This window comes from Amblyomma americanum, chromosome 9 (assembly GCF_052857255.1).
Source record: "Amblyomma americanum isolate KBUSLIRL-KWMA chromosome 9, ASM5285725v1, whole genome shotgun sequence".
Taxonomy (NCBI): Eukaryota; Metazoa; Arthropoda; class Arachnida; order Ixodida; family Ixodidae; genus Amblyomma; species Amblyomma americanum.
In genome coordinates, this window is record NC_135505.1 from 92,303,019 (window position 1) to 92,319,970 (window position 16,952).

At 46.4% G+C, this 16,952-nt stretch overlaps 1 long non-coding RNA gene across 1 annotated transcript; it reads left to right on the forward strand.

Annotated features, from left to right (window-relative positions):
• The first annotated feature begins 267 nt into the window (after nt 1-267).
• LOC144104051 (uncharacterized) lies at nt 268-6,922 on the forward strand. The gene is made up of 3 exons (XR_013308422.1): nt 268-387; nt 4,923-5,039; nt 6,903-6,922. It is a non-coding gene; the product is annotated as an uncharacterized LOC144104051 (long non-coding RNA).
• Nucleotides 6,923-16,952: the final 10,030 nt, after the last annotated feature.

Sequence of the window (16,952 nt, forward strand, 5' to 3'; positions counted from 1 at the left end):
CCGTCTTTTGAAGCAGTTGCTGATTCTTCAAATATGAAGCAATCAGTACCTGCAAAAGTACAAAGCGGTGATGAAAAGATGCAACTGTAATTATCATATTCCACTGTAATGGTGTGAAAGTCATACTTTTCAGTGATTTTGTGCGGTCCAATGATGCGAGTTATACACACGGAAACGTGCCCTTAAGAGCACAACTTTATTTCCAATGTGCAGGATACTGCAGTGCAAATGGCTATCTTTACTTTGCGCAGAAATTTGTCTCGGTCTTGCATTAACGTGAGCAGAGAAGCCTGCTACTCAAGTGACTCGTACCCTGGCCAGAACATGACGCGCAGAGAGTTTTGCAAGCTGCTTCACCTGGGTGAACCAAGCGCGAAGCCAGCACGTGTACGTATTCTTCATAGAAATTATGCTCCATTTCCTGAAATTTCTTTTTTGGCCGCATGTGTCGCACAAAAATTGTCGTCGTTTTGATCAACAGGATTGCATTTCACTGCTAGCTTCCCTTTCATGGTGGGTGCATATGATAGTGCTTGATTTTAACGGAAACTTCAAATAATGAAAAGACTAGGGCTGATTTACTTTCAGTCTTTGACATTACAAACTTACGCTTTCAAACGGAAAACGAAATGTGCCAGTGGGGCTAACAACAATTGTAGTAGGCGATCTTAGTGCTCAAAATGGCAAAGATGTCTGCAGAATGGAGGCATAACTTCGATATATTCCGGCATGACCGAAACACGACGGCGCATGGGGCCACTAGTTAGGTAGGGGGACCAGTAATTTTTATGTAAACAATGCAAAAGGTGACGACAAGATAAGTAGGTTTTCAGTGTTGATAACAGTTTTCAGAGTTCGCAATACTTGTATCCAATATTGTCTCTTTCCGAGATTAATGTCATGTTCAAGTTGAGATAGTGCAAGGTAAGCCAGCTTGTACAAACCGGTGTTGTACGTTCCCACAGGGTACATATACAAGTGAGGCCAATTCTTTTTTTACAGTAAGTGAGTTAACAAAATTTAGGTAATTCGTGCAAGAAACCTCTGGACTGTCACCTACTGAGATTCGGTCACTGTTCCTTACAGATAGAATAGGGCACGATAAAATTAAATTTAAAGACATGAAAAAGTTTCCACGCCCGTCAAAGCCATCGTGAGCTGCTAATAGCTGGAACTCTATCAAACGTAAAATAAAATCTAACCTGTTTTCAGACAGGAAACAGACTGGCCTGAGGTACCGGCTCAAAAAGAGAGAGCACTTCGTAATAACACTCAGTAGTACCAATAGCGAAAAAGCAACCAGATTGTTGAATGCAAATGTCATAACTGGCAAGTTTCTTAAGCCGCGAATCAAATTTATGCCTTTATCAAGCTATACACGCACTCATACACTAGTCCAGCGAGCACCCTGGACCGAAGAGAGGATTACAAATTCAAGCTAAAATTATGAGCTCATTTTCAAGGCACACGCGAAAGGCCATTTGTAATAAGATGAATACCATTAAATACCGAGGACTCGCTTGTTAATAGCTCCGAGTGTGCAAATTTATTATTTTTGTTTCTATACTTACAACTAAGAGAAGATATTGTTATCAATTCGGCAATATAACCGTTTTTCTACTCGTTCCACCTACAATGCCTGCTTCCTTCGCGTTCTCCAGGCTCATATCGCTGGCAAGTGCTTCTGGATCCCATTAACGCTACGGCTACGCGACCACATACACTGATTTTGTTTCGGCCATGCTTCATATAATAACGGAATGCCTGGTGCATCACTGCGACGTGAAGTTTTAACTTTTGTTGGCAAAAGATTCTGAGCTGGCAAAGGACTGCACAGCCATCGTTTTCCAATATTTTTAACAAACAAAACATAAGAAACCCCTTCAGCCAAAAGTACCCAAAGTTATAACTGACGCATTGCTCTGTCAGAGACGGATGGGAAAAAATTGGAGCGCACACTTAAGCCCCACCTTAAGGATATATGATGCGATAGGTTTGATGGGTTAACGCCCATATATGAAAAATTGATCATTCACTGCTTAACATTCACTGATCCCCGGGAGTTCTCATACTACTCCTGGTGCGGTGATGCAGCGGTTAAGCGGTGCTCCACTGGCCTGAAATGGCAGGTGCTGCCACCGCTGGGGCCTGTGCGACCCAGGTTGCTCTTCCCGTGAAACCTCTCGAGACCAGTATTAATTTAACTGCCACCAGCTGGGGTTTTCTCACAATCCGGTTGAGAGGCTTTCATGACGCCATAAGGTTACGCGACCCAGATGGCCCTATCTGCTCTAGGTTGTTTCTCTGGTGATATTTAGCGAATTTTTCACTCACGGTCGACAAAGCCGACGCCTGATTTTCCGCAACACGAGCTCTTTAACTCTATCACGTCAATAAGTTTTCCTATAGTTAGTGATTAATTGCATGTTCCTGGGCATGCGAGCATTTCCTATGACTTCCTGCTGACCCAGAAATGTCTTCAGTCAGCTAAATTTATTTTCACACTATTATCCAGAAAGTCTTCACAAAATACAGGTTCAGTAAATCGTTCATGCATTTTCATTGACTGGACTTTACAGGGTTAGGCATGACTATGAACATTAGGCAATATGGATACCCAACTTCTGAAAAATACTCGAACGACATAATGGACCGCACGTGATTCGCACCGATGCGCTGAATAGCTCATCCAAGGAAGAGGACAAAAAACGATAAGGTCCAGCATTAGCGGTGATAAACAAGACAAGCCGTTAACAAAGAAAGGCTTTAAGACAAGGAGAGAATAATATTTTTATTCGACTATTCGCTAGAAACCTGGGAAACTACGCAAGCGTGCCGCAAGTAACTGTTCATCCGATGACCTCCACTGTTTGCTAAGCGTTTTCTACCTTGCTATTGTTATCGACTCTGATACTGCTAAAAAGGCCCCCCGCCTCACTAAACAACTGTACATTTTGAGCAGGGAAGTCGCTCAGAGCTACTCAGCCCAATCGCTGCCATTTTCACGATAACAAATCGTGTGATTTTTGATTCCATGCAGAAACTATATGCTCTGAGCTGACCGCTAAAAGTGCCAAGGTTGTTCAAGATGCTTTCGTCCATTTTGCTTTTCTGCCTAGCTAAATTATTAAAACACTTCCAAAAGATCTATTTCTCTTGGAACCCCCATTAAGCATAATGAGGTATAACATAGACAATATACTTATAAACAATGAGAAGGTGCAACCAACACTTCGTTGTCAAAGCGACAACGGCTACTGCAGAAAAAAAGAGGTCGCCACCTACCACCATTAAACATGCCACGCAGAGTTGTAATTGTTTATTTGCTCTGAAGCAGGCGGTTTTCCCTTCTAGGAGAAGCTTTATCTTTTTGAGCTTTGTCTAAATGTTTCGCAAAGCGCGTAACGCAAACTTTTGAACGTCGCGTGTGCACACCACGCAGCGCGTGACCTCGCAAAGCATCTTATACTAAACCTAGCTTTATTAATATAAGTGCGCTCTCGCGATTCTTTTAACGTAGGATATGCAGTAGGTTATGTCAGCATATCAGAAAACATCGCTCGACAATAAACCCTATGTGAAATTTCGCACTTGTACGCTCTCGATCATAGTACTCTGCGCTAAACTATGGTGGTTTTGCTCTGTGTGCCGACTGGCCCAAACGAAAGTATTACTATGTAGAACAATCCACCATAGCACACTTACACTAGACGCTCACAACTTCTAAAGACTACAAGATGACGCATAGAAAGCAAGGACAAGCCCAAGTGCTAACTATCAAGGAATTTTGTTTTGTACGCGCACTGTCTGCGTACAGAAATAACGTACGAGCGCAGGCCAATCAACGGTGCAAAAAAACTGATAAACACCATCACAACCGCCACAGTGTTGATGTTCTTGTTTTGGTCTGTGTCTAAACATGTGAGCGAAAATATCGGGAACGGCTGTGGCAGGGAGCAACGTAGGAGACATGTGGGCCACCTAGGTCACGTAACCTTCCGGCGAAATTACAACCGACGTCATTACAAGTGAGAGTATTGGCCATTGTGGCCGGTAGCAGTTTAATTAATGATTTGTCGCTCAGGTAGAGCAAACTAGGCCGCGCAAGGCTCACTCGTGGGAGCACCGGCCATCGCAGAGCAGTGGCGCATTGCTTAACCGCAGCAGTACTGTCCCAGGAGGGGTATGAGGACTCCGAGGGATCTATTAATATAAAGCACAAAATAAACTTGTTCATACACGGGAATTAACCCATTATGCTATCATGGCATACCCATTATGCGGAGCTTCAGTTTCCTATCCGATTTTGTATATATTCTGCGCTTTTGCTAAACAGTTTGATGTTAGGGAGCAGTTGGTACTGTTCCTCCTCTCTGTATGTCGTCTTACTCTGGCGATGCGGGCTGGCAAATACCTTTTTGGGTCTTTCAACTGCACATTCCAACTCTTTGCGTCTCTTCTTTCCCAACGATACAGAAGTGGTGCGATGAAGAGCCTTCCCTCCAGGCCTTGCCTGTCTATGTGTCTTGTTTCTTGCGCTTATCATAATCATCCCTGTCAACTCGTTCAAGCTACCATCTGCAAATTGCATTCCTGCACATTGTGTAATTGATTACATTAATGTCGCCTTTTCATTATTGTGCGCAGTGCGTGTTGTTACGAGTGTGCCCGAAGATATCTTTTGCTCCATTTACCCAAAATAATACTCGTACTGTTTCGGCGGGTTCTATGTTATCATTGCTTTTTCTTGCATGGAACTATGAAGAGTAAATTACTGTAATGTGGAGATTTTCAGACACAAATATATATACAAAATATGATACTCCTGTGCCGTTTAACAAGCACTAATAATGTTTTCGTCAACGCTCCCCTGATTTTCGGCATAGTTTTCTATATATAGCGTTTTATTTCGTTCCGCACAGAAAAATGCAACAATCCACTTGCGATGCCAGATTCAATGCTGTTGGAAGGATGTAGTTTTTGGCCTTACTTGTGAGTTTCACAGCATGGCAGAAGGATTAAAATGTGCACCCGGAAAGGTGAGTGTATGTTTTTAATCATGAAATTTCGTCAACTGAAGTCATGGTTCTCATGGATTCTTCAGGCTCTCTTTCTCTCGTCGGGCATAAATGTCATATATAATATAGTTCCACTGTTATGCGCCACACTTCCCCAACCACCTTTTAACCCCCATTCCCTGGCTTAACCCATATCAAGGACCACATTCCGCACAGACCAAATATAGAACGAGTCAAGTAAAGGGAGGAAGTGTCGTTTTCCTGCAGCTGCTTTTTGCCCAAATTGTAACCCGTCCTAAACCCAGCTCGACCTCAATTATACGTTAGAGATAGCTAGTCATAGGTACGAAATAACATGTATGCTAAAAAACACTGGTTCCTGATGAAAAGCTATTAGTTGGGTAAAGTAACAGAAGACAGAGCTTTACAATTAGTCGGAAAAGCGTGGATGCAACAACTCATCCTCAACTCCTCCCCATCCAAGGCCTCCCCATCAAAGTGGCCTACGTAGGCCACTTTGAGCACCTACGTAGGCTTGAGCACCTACGCATCTACATAGGCTTGAGCCACTAAAGATGGTGCGTCGTTGATAACTTCTTGATAACTTTATTAATTGAGTACCTATGTAGGCTCAATCACTAAAGATGGTTCGTCGTTCATAGCTTCTCCCCCTTCTCCATTCATCATCAAATCCTGCTTTACTCACGTGAACACATGTTCCATTGTCTAGAGAGCATAAACCCCGCAGCCCTAATTCTATATGTGTGTATAAATTATAGGTTTAGAAAAGACCAGTTGAACGCGTCCTTTTTCTTCTGTCGGTGAACTCGACGTGACGAACAGCACCGTGTAACTTAGCGAAACTCCTCTTTAGAAATGTCCCTACAAAGTAGGCACCGTCATTGATGCAACGGGCTCGAGCCTTCACGCTAGGTTTTCATACCTGACATAATGTTTGGTTCATGGTTCATTGGGGTTTAAAGTCCCCAAGTGACTCCTGCTATGAGAGACGCCTTAGTGAACGGCTCCGGAAATTTCGGCCACCTGCAGTTCTTTAACGTGCACTCATGTCGCACAACACACGGGCCGCTACAATTTCGCCTCCATCGAAATTCGACTGCCACGGCCGGGATCAAGCCCGCGTATTTCTGGTCAGCAGCCGAGCACCATAACCGCTTAGCCACCGCGATGACCCTGATATAAAGTCCGTACAAGCTAGCTTACATATGCTTGAGGGCAAAGGCCCAGAAAGAGCAGCATAAACAGCGTCAGAGTCGTAAAGTGTGTGTTATTGACCACTTTATCCCAGCAGAATGATCTTTCTGGGGCAATTGTCTCTGCCACTGATCCTGCAAAATCCTTCTAACTTTACTGAGTAGGCCATTACCAAAAACAATAAACATGCTTATGTCAGATAGCAATAGTAGATGGCCTTGATTTGTCTGCTTGCTGATAATCTGTGCCTCAGCACGCTCTCTTTAAAGCTGCACACTACCTGCATACTACCTTCTAAGCGGGTCATATCAATACCCGTTATTACACAATGAGCAATCTCTAAAACTGTGTTTGTTGTAAAGCTTAGTGGCTTTGTCGTTCCGCTGCCGATCCCAGTATCGCGGGGCGAATCCCGACCTCTGTGGCCGCATTTCTGTGGAGTCGGCAACCACAAACACCCGTGTGCTGTGCGGTATCAGCGCTCGTTAGAGAGCCTCAGATAATATTAATAATCTGGAGCCATTGTCAGCGGCGTTCCTCAATGCTCATGACGAGAACACAATGTCTGTAATGTAAACATGTTTTTATGTTAACTCATGAATTTCGGCACATTTCCGCCGGTTAGAGCCCTGGCCATCAACAACTTGCATGTTATTCTTTTTTTTGCAGACATGTAGGCGCGGTGCTTGCGCAAAACATAAATGGAGGAGGAGCAGACTGTCTGCAGAGCCTAGGCCCAAAATCTTGCCAATCATCTTACCTAACAAAGCAGCATAGCAGCAATATCTCCCCACAGTGAACGCAGTGTGCCCGCTGATAACAAACCGCAAGGATTCTGCCAAGATTCCAGCTCAGGTCTACAAAGCAGCAGGGCCTAGACGTACGACGTACGCCCTATTGAAAACTCAGTTCTATCAAACCAAATAAATGTCCTTTAAATTACAAACTGCCAACTATTCTTCTGGGGAAAAACGTTCTTATATTCGAACGGTGTGTATTGAACTGAAATATTATACTTATCTCCTTTTCGAGGTAAAGCATGCCTGTTCACTCTTTCTTTCTGTTCACGGTAGCTTTAACAGCATCAGCGCCTCATTTATTAAAAACAAAGGTAAAATGCAGACTTCTGAATTCAGGAGTATAATATGCCAAAAATAGAGAACAACCGAATACCTTGACTGTGCATTCACAGATTAAATGAATATAAAATAAGACCCACCTGCCAACAATAACCGCGATATTACGTGCCGAGAAAAAGTAAGGAAACATTCAGCATTGTTTGCTTGCCCGACAAAAGTTGCGATCGATGTGTATAAACAACCTAGGTAGAGATACCCGAAAAACAAGCTTCACTTCAGCAAATCGGATGGGTAAAGATTGGCACCTTTATTTCATGTCAGTTATCAACGTCTCCAGATTCTTTTATTTCAATGGTTGCGCGATGTTTTGGACTAACCGCAGTTGGCATAGTTTGCGGAGTGGTATGGAGATTGGTTGCCTTCTGCTCTCAGGTAAATATCATAAGAAAGAGCAAAGGGGAAGCTGCTGCATGTCAGTGAAGAGCGCGGGTGCCTCTTCATTTCGTAAGCAACAAGGTCAGCATTTGAAGGCGTAGTAGAGGAGTAGATGTGCACGCCTATGCATGCTGCTACTCAAGGGTCATAAGCTGTGTAGCCTAATACATATGGCATTGAATCCCATATTAATGAATTCTCTCAGGTAGGTTTTCTCACGCAGAATAATGTCCAGCCTTACTGTGAGAACCACTCTCCCCTGAAGTCGTTCCTCTCCTACTGGCACGACCAGTATACGAGTGGAAAAAGCTGCTGTACCACTATCAGTCGCCATTGACGCGGAACAAACAGCTCTACTCTATACAGGAAACAATTTGAGCGTGTAAACCAGCTAGAAAAATTGGCAGGGACACTTAAGCTCTGCCTTAAGCGCATGACGCGATAGCGTAATGGGTTAATGCTCAAATATGAAAAATTGGTCATTGTCTACTTACCATACATAAACCTCTGGGAGCCCTCACAGCACTGCTGTTGCAGCAGTGCAGCGGTAAAGCGGCGCGCCACTTCCCCGCGATGGCATGCGCTCTCACCGGTGGGTCTTGTGCGGCTCAAGTTGACCTTCCCGAGCAACCTCTCGCGACCAGTCATTAACTGCCAACTGCCACGGTGCGCAGTTTGCTCACAATCCAGTGAGCAGGTTGTTATGACTCCACAAGGTCATATGACCTATAGGTGGCCCACCTGCCTCCTCGTTTGCTTTTCTGAAAATTTTTTCTGGAATTTTCGTGGACATCGGATTTCTGTGGCACGCGCTCCTCAATACTATTGTCTTAAAATGTACAGTCTAGTTTTTTTTTCTTCAATAGATATTTTTTTCTCGAGCGCACCTTTCACAATATGACCGCAACGCCCTATCAACTAGGTCAAAAATGGACTCCGATAAGGTTGGGATGGCTCGCCAAAAATTGATCATTAAAGGGCACTTTAGTCTTCGGTTCAATTGATTACACTGCAGAATTAACTGAAACAGACAGGACGCATGTACAAATCACCAGAAGCGTTGCTCAATTTGCATGCTGCCGAGACGGCCAACTGGACGCTTTCCATTACATCATATCTGAGCGCCCTTCACGTTACTACCGACTGTTGAGCCAGGCCTTACCATGAAGCGCTTCATGGCAAAGCTGCATGGCGGCAACCGCTGGTAGTAAACACTTTAGCGGGAATTCGTGTAATCGGCGTCAAGATTCATGTTTTTTTTCTCATCGGCTTCAAGTAAAGGCTAAATCAAATAACGTCCCATTATCGGCGTTTAGTGCAGTCGCAATGCAAGGAGAAACTCGCGTACGACTGCAATTTCAAAGTGATGCACTGACCTTTCCGCGATGCAGGAATGTTTGCAATGTTCCCTAAAATAATCTGTCAATCTAGCGCCGCTTCCGGTTTCGGTAGATTTCTCCTTTGCGGATGATTCATCCTCTGTTGTACAAAATACGATGTAACCAAAGCCTGGAGTACACCGACTTCAATCAGTTTTCAGTGGTAATGTGTTTTTGCGCTCTACTACATTTTGATCCGTTTCAGAAGATGATTGCTTATGTTAAAGCCATCCTTGCTTCATATTTCTTCAGGCTGGATGATGCGCTTTCTAAACATGCACGAGAAGTGTCTCTTTCAGATTAAGCTGTACTTCTGTCTAAACAGGCAACACGCAGTTGTCTGACATATGTATCAAAACAGTGGTTGTTTCGCAAGTTCCTCAGTTAGGACAATCCACCTTGTATGTGATCTCTGATGTCCGCGCGACAACTTCGCTGTTATGGGGAATCTGCGCTGCCAAGGTGGCACTGAAATTGTTCCATTCGGCGACTCAGAACTGCTTTTGTCAGCCGCTTGGGCGGCTGCAAACGCGAGAACACATTCTGTGCGATTAGATACCCGCGTTTGGCTGACACCATTCATTGCCCAGCTTCTCTCGGCGTAGCCCAGATATCTGACGCACGGCACGTGCGCCTTCGACAGAGCGCTGAGGCTCACGCCAATAAGCGCCTGAAGGTGGCGCGGAAAAGTACTCAAAGTACTACCCAAAACTGCTTGCTCTTCTCGCTAGTCAGTGTGTTGTGGCGCTGCAATCGGCACCGCAAACTTCAGCGCTAATTCCCCGTACCCTGCTAGGAATCTTGGTGATCTACAAATACGCTCGTGTAAAAAGAAAAATAACCTACGATTTACTTCGTCAACCTAAATGCGACGTAGGTGCGACAGCGCAACATCCATGTGCCCTTCATATGGTTTACTTATGACAGTTTTACAGACAGTATAAGCGAAGCTACCGCGAACACAGTTTACCACAGTTATACTAAGATGCAGCAGTTGCGATGCCCACCGTTCCACTTGGCTGCAGATGGTGTGCTAGGATTTGGTTCTTTCCATATGGTTATAGCTGCCATGAATCAAGTTTTTCTCCTTCACTAAGACACCACCAGGATTTACCAGGACGCATAATGGCTTTTCCACTTGTGACCCAATGTCACAAGAAAGGGAAAGTAAATAAGAAAGAGAGCAAATATCAAGATTGAAGATAAAGCCACTGAAGATACCGAAGAATGTTTGCAGATTGAGAGAGGAAAATGTTAAATGCATAGAATGTTTGGGTCGGCTCTCATTCCGGGACCCCATTGGCGTTTGTCTCCGCACTTGCCCGGTTCACAAGCGAAAGCTAGTCGTACGAAAGTGAGCTGGACAGCGCCCTGAATGTTGTGAACTTGGAAGAAAGCAGCCAGATGAAGAGAATAAAGAAGCAGGTGGTTTAAAAGCATCCCGAGCATTTATTTCATTTTCGTCCATAAAAAAATCATTCTAAACACTCTCTAGGAACCCAATCTTGGCCGATCCCCCTCTCTTGTCATGTGCCATTTTATGAGGCTAACAACAACAATATAAGCGCTGACTTGAACCTGGTGCAGAACGTTCCAGTCGTCTTCTTGTTGCGTGGCTGTCAGCAGGCGACGTCGTCGGTTCCAGTGCCCTCTCGTCCGGGCGTAGTCTCCTCCGGTTCCGCGGGCCATGATAATTTCGCCATCTACGGAACGAGGGCCCTGGACAGAAGCGCTGGGAACGGCGACGCTGCCGGTTTGGCCTTGAGTTGAGTTGAGTTGGTGTATGCTACACGTACGATTAGCCTTGCTTAGTCTGCCGGCAATTGCTCTACCGCAGCGTCAGTTATATGTTAATAACGACCTAAGACCTGTCGGATCTGCCCAGCTATGCGGTTTGGTCTAGTCGGACCTTCGTCTACGGAATGGAGGCCACAGGCCACCCACACCGAGCTACAGGCGGCGTGGCACTGGATATCCGCCACCTCCTTCGATCCGCCACGACCTCTGCCACCCACCGGACTCCCTCAACAGCACACAGTACCGTTAACATCGAAACGCGCAACTCATATTAGCGCTTCGCTGAGTAGCGTCTCTTCAGCTCTGCTTGCTACTGTGATTCCGACCCCTTGGATGTAACGTTGGCGTGATGGATCGACAACCTTTCCTTTTGTGTGTGTGTGTGTGCGCGTATAAGGATTCTGTCATAAGTAGCGTTTGATCTCAGTTTTTTATGTCTCATCGGTTGCGTCCTTGTTAATGCTGTCGTGTATAAAATGTCCTTTTTCAAGTGCAGCCTCGGAATACATCCCTAGACCTTTTAGCCGCGCACACGCAGAAGACCCGGACCAGCCGTCCGTGTGACACCCACCTAGTGGTAGCACAAGAAAAGAAGGGGTATGAGAGAAGAAGATGGGGAATGAGTAATTACTTGCTTATTACAAATCTACTACACCTTGGGGGATTCGTCTAAACATTTGACCAAAGAAGAAGGGGATTTCCTCTTTACACTTTTCCACCTGCAACCTGTTGCCTTTCACTCTGTCTTTTTTTCGCCTCTCCTCTTAAAGTGCACAGCGGGAATTCTCTTTCTTTACTTTGCCTCCTGCGAAAGATGGCAGCTGGCAGACAGTAGCTTCACTACGATACACAACGGCTTTTTCGCTAGTGACTCATCTAGTGTTTGCGCATGCCGCCTGTCAACCTGGCAGGTGGCACCTGGCTGGTGACGGCTTCATCCCCAGACAGGATATAATTTGAAGTGATAGCTACATTACGATAGCATTTCAAGCCTTCAGCGGGGCGGCGGCGTGGCGGTGGCTGCGCTGCCACCCTGTGGCTGCTCCACCACGCTGTGCGTCATGCTCTTACGTGGTAGGTCACGTGGTGCGGAGCAGCTGCTGGCGGCGTGGCGTCGTGGCTGATCACGTGGTTCGTCACGTGCTTGGTCACGTGATCAAGTTCCACTCGGCCAGCTGTAGCTATCGCGTGACTCCAGGTATAAGCCAGATTTTAACCACCACCAATTTTTTGCTAGCGAGGCAGCTAGTGCTATCGCACTAAAAAAAATCGTAGGCGAAAAGAAGACCAACGGAAAAAGGCACAACGCCCAAGAGGCAACCATCGCACTTATACGTGCCAGCCTATGTCGTCCATCGACAACTGCGCACCAAGGTACTCATTCTAATTGGGTTAAGCTTTTCGCATCTTCTGCTGAAATAAAATGCAAAAAATTATTGCACACTAGCTCTTCCTTCAATTTCAACATTACATTCTATCGACCATTTATTGCGAACCCTATATAAACCGATAGCATCAGGGCTTGTCTGTAACAAAGCGTGCTATGGCTGAGAACGAAAAAATTTAAAAAAACAGTGTACATGAATAGGACTTTTAGCAGTTCCGCATTCGTTCAAAAAGTGTGACAGTTCTCAATAGAGCATTACAGCTTAGTTACCACTACCTCTTGTTTTACTAATTCACCGAACTCCTAGCCTGAAATCATGCGGCTAAATGTAAATACTTCTTACTTGATGTGTCTTCCCTTATAATTCCAACTGTCATCCTAAATGCTCATCACAAAGAAAACTGTCCAGGCTTCACAAAGGACGCAGAAAGGGAAGACGAGACAATCCTAACTGATTGTGTGCATGCTCAGCAAATTTACATTATTTGCTGCTCGACATTTCTTTGCTAAAGGTTTAGTTTTTTCAGCAGCCCACGAAGTCTTTTCCTTTCCCACGCTTCGTACCAAAAACAAGTGAATATGTGCTTGTCAGTGCCCCAACGGAGTGAACCGGAAAATACTTCACTCTCTTGATCAAGAGTTGGTTATCCTTGCGTAAAAAATAGCGGTGGTTTAGCTCTGGTTAAACCTGGAGTGGCGCGATAGCTACAGCTGGCCGAGTGGAACTTTATCACGTGACCTACCACGTGACGAACCAAGAGATCAGCCACGGCGCAGCGCCGCCAGCAGCTGCTCCGCACCACGTGACCAACCACGTGACCGCGTGGCGGTGCAGCTGCGGTGGGGCAGCGCAGCCACAAGGTGGCGGCGCCGCCACCGCCACGGCACAGCCACGTTGAAGACTCGAAATGCTACCGTAATGTAGCTATCGCTACAAAACGAAATCTGCTGAGTGATCCACAACACCGAGCCAGAATGCATTGTTCTATTCGCTCCTCCATACTGATGACCGTGCGTCAGTACCTGTAACCCTATTTACTGTTACTTCTCCTAACTACTTTACCCTGTAGACGATAAAGATGAAATATATGTGATTTTACGTGAATCTATGGCAATGACTGGCTAAATAATGCAATGTTTAGAACATGCTCTGATACGTCCGAAATACCTTGTACTCTCCCTCCTACCCTATCAAGCTTGAATATCGCCGAAGAAAGCAAGCAGCATATGTAAGCGCTCACGCCGGGTATTGGTTACCATTTGTATGCATTATAGAACTTATAAAACTATGAATACGCGCAAGATCATTGCCATATTCTCCAGATTAATCACTTAGCTCTCAGAAATATCGCCACCGTCGTCGTCGGGAAAGCCCAGTGATCCCGCCTACGAGCCGCTTTAATCTTTAGGATTTAGCGCAGGGGTTTGAAGTGGGGGTTTTGTAACACTCCAAGAACATATCGGCACTAATTTATGTGAGTCGATGCTCAAGCTCGAGGTCCATGACGTAACAAAAACACCAAAGTTCACAGACAGAAAAGTCGATGCTAAAGATGCTAGCTAGCCTAAACAAGACAAGCGCTGAGAAGCGACCCTCCCATCTCGGCAACCGGACGTACACAATGACGACATATTTGTGGGTTGGGGTCGCCCTAGCTCCTAATCTTTTTTTATGAGCTGCCTCTGGCAAGGAAGTTGAGAAGGAAAAGGCAGAAGGTTATTTTAAACACCGATATTTCGCACATCTGAGATATTCGAGCTGTTGCAAATGGGTCGCAAGCCCCAAGGGTAGCGTTGGCCTGGCAGCCTGGGGCACAGCTGGAAACATCCGAAGGTCCTGGCAAAGGATGAGTCGACTGCCAACAGAACAACTTGTTTATTCTAGCATCGCAAAAGAGCAGCCGGTCAGGGCGACCACGTTACTCGACGGAAGAAATCGAAGTCTCTCTTTGGCGTCCGGGGCAGCTGCCTTTATACCCTCGGAGTCGAGGGCAAGAAGGAACGGCTCGGGATGAAGCGCACGAGACGGCGACGCACGGACATGTTGAGACGTGACGTGTCGCGTCCGCCGGGCCGGCGCCGGTCAGACCTCCTCGCCTCCCAGTTGGGGAGCTCCTCTCCCCGGCTGCCGCGCTTTGACAAGCGTGGGCACCAACATGCACACACACACACGCACACACGAAGACACGTGGCATTGAAACCTGCCTGGACGCGCTTGGCGGGAGGCGTTGCGGCAGCACTGAACGGGCCAAAATGACCGCCACTTTGAACGAAGCCCCGGCGTCCGTTGCATCCGCGCCGGCTATACCGCGCGTCGTAGGCGAAACGTAACAGAGCCTACTGGATTTCCGCGCTACATAAAGACATGACGACACTTCCTATTTACATTTTACATCCTCCAGCGCCTCAATGATGGAGTTACCACTGAAAGAATACCATCTCTGCCTGACGGGTTCCGCCACCACTGAGCGACACACTATGTATGGTCGGCGCGCATTTCTAGTCATTTCTTTACCAGCATAAAACAATGATCTGACTTAAAGTTTCAGGAAGAGTGGTTTATGCTGGTAATGAAATGAGTAGCGATTCGCGCCGACCGCACGGAATGTATCACTAAGTGGTGGTGAGGCACGTCAAGCAGTGATGCTATTCTGTCAATATGAATTGCATCACTGGGACGCCTGATGATGTTAAATGTAAATAGGAAGTGTCGTCATGCCCTAATGCAGCGCGGAAGTTTAGCAGGCTCGAACATCTGGCTTCCAGAGGTGGCAAGGCCACGGCTTATTCCGCCTTGCTCCTTGTTCTGCAATTATTCGTCGTGGTGGCTCAGTCGTTGAGGCGCTCATCTACCGAGCCAGAGCACCTGGGCTCGATCCCGACCACGGCGGCCGTGTTTCAATGGAGGCGAAACGCCAAAGACGCCCGTGTGTTGTACGTTGTGAGTGCACTTTAATGATCTCAAGGTGGTCGACATTATTCGAGAGATTTCCACCAAGGCAATGTTTTCTTCCTTTTTTATTTCACTTTCTCCTTTATTCCTTCCCTCAGTGCACGGCTCGGATGTTCACTGAGCTATGCGAGACAGTTACTGCGTCATTAATTTTCATCTACATCAATTCTCTTTTTTTTCATTTTAGTCAAGACTCTCAAAAAAGGGTCGAAGCAAGTCGGCGAGGAAAATTCCGAATGATGAAATGAAAACTGATGAGGCGAAAAAACAGTTCAGAGGCCTTGATATGGATGCCAGAGATTGAAGCGATTGTAGAACAGATGTAACGTTGTTACATAACTTCGCCGACCAAGCATGCACTCTAGCTTAGCTTACCAAGGACGACCTGCTTAATTTTGTGAGCCTACGCACAAAAGAAAATGAGGTTTTCTCAATCTAAAAAACTTACATGATATCGCCTGGTTCACAGCGTTGTGACGGGGCAATTTACCATGCCATCGATTTTCTGGAGTCGAGGTAATCACGGTGGTGCGGCAGATATTTGCGGCAGGTGGACCGGTTTCCACGCTATGGGCGGGCCTGCTGGGAAAAGACGACGATGAAGTTAACAGACGTTAACAGACAGACATCATCACCATCATAACTGATTGAGTGGGATGCAGCAATGACACAGAGGTAGAGCACCCGTCTCGCGTGCTAGAGGACTAGGGTTTGAATCTCGGTGCCCTGCATTTGCGACTATACTTCAGCCGGAAGGCTGAGATACGTGGAGTCATGGAATTCTATACTGGTGCCATAGCGTAATCATGCGTAGCATCGCAAGAGCAGGAATGTTACACCTGCTGCATGATTCCCATCAAGGTATTTTGCTCAATGAAGCGGCTTAGCCACTCCCTGCTGTGTAATCTCGGGATTGACAACGAAATTGAGAACATGGTTAAGTTGTGTCCCAGTTGCGTCCAACCAGCATCCAACCAAGAAATCCGCGGTCGCATGGCCAGAAACGGGCGAGCGTTAGTCCAGGCTGCATATTGACTTTGTGGGGCCCATCGATGGACACATGCTAATGATCGTTGTCGATTCACATAGTAAATGGATCGAAGCAGTACCCCTGAAAAGCACTACCACTCACGCCACCATAGAAACCCTGCGCAACTTGTTCGGCATGTTCGTATCGCCCCAGACGCTGGTTTCTGACAATGGCCCGCAATCTACAAGTGCTGAATATAGACAGTTTATGAAGCTGAATAACAATACATCTCTGGACAGCACCGTATCATCCGCAGTCCAACGGGCTCGAGGAACGCGCCCTGCGAACTGCTAAAGCGTTTTTGAACAAGAACATCCATATGTCTTTGAAAACACGCTTGGCAAGGATTCTGCACAGGTACCGAAGGACGCTGCAGGCCGGGAGCAGTACCCCAGCGAAGCTCCTTATGGGCTACGAGCTCCATTCCAGGCTGAACAACGCAGTGGCACCACGTGGGCCTCTCGCTCCGCAGTCTCCAGTTGACAGCGGTGTTCCTGGTGTGTTGCGGCCGGCGGAACCTGTCCGGGTAAAGAACTTCGCGCGATGCGAGCCATGAATCCCAACCAGAATCACGTCATCGGACGCCACTCGCATGGTGAACGCCGATGGTTCAGAGGGGGAGAACATTCGTCGAAGCACCGGCCATATCAAGCCACGTG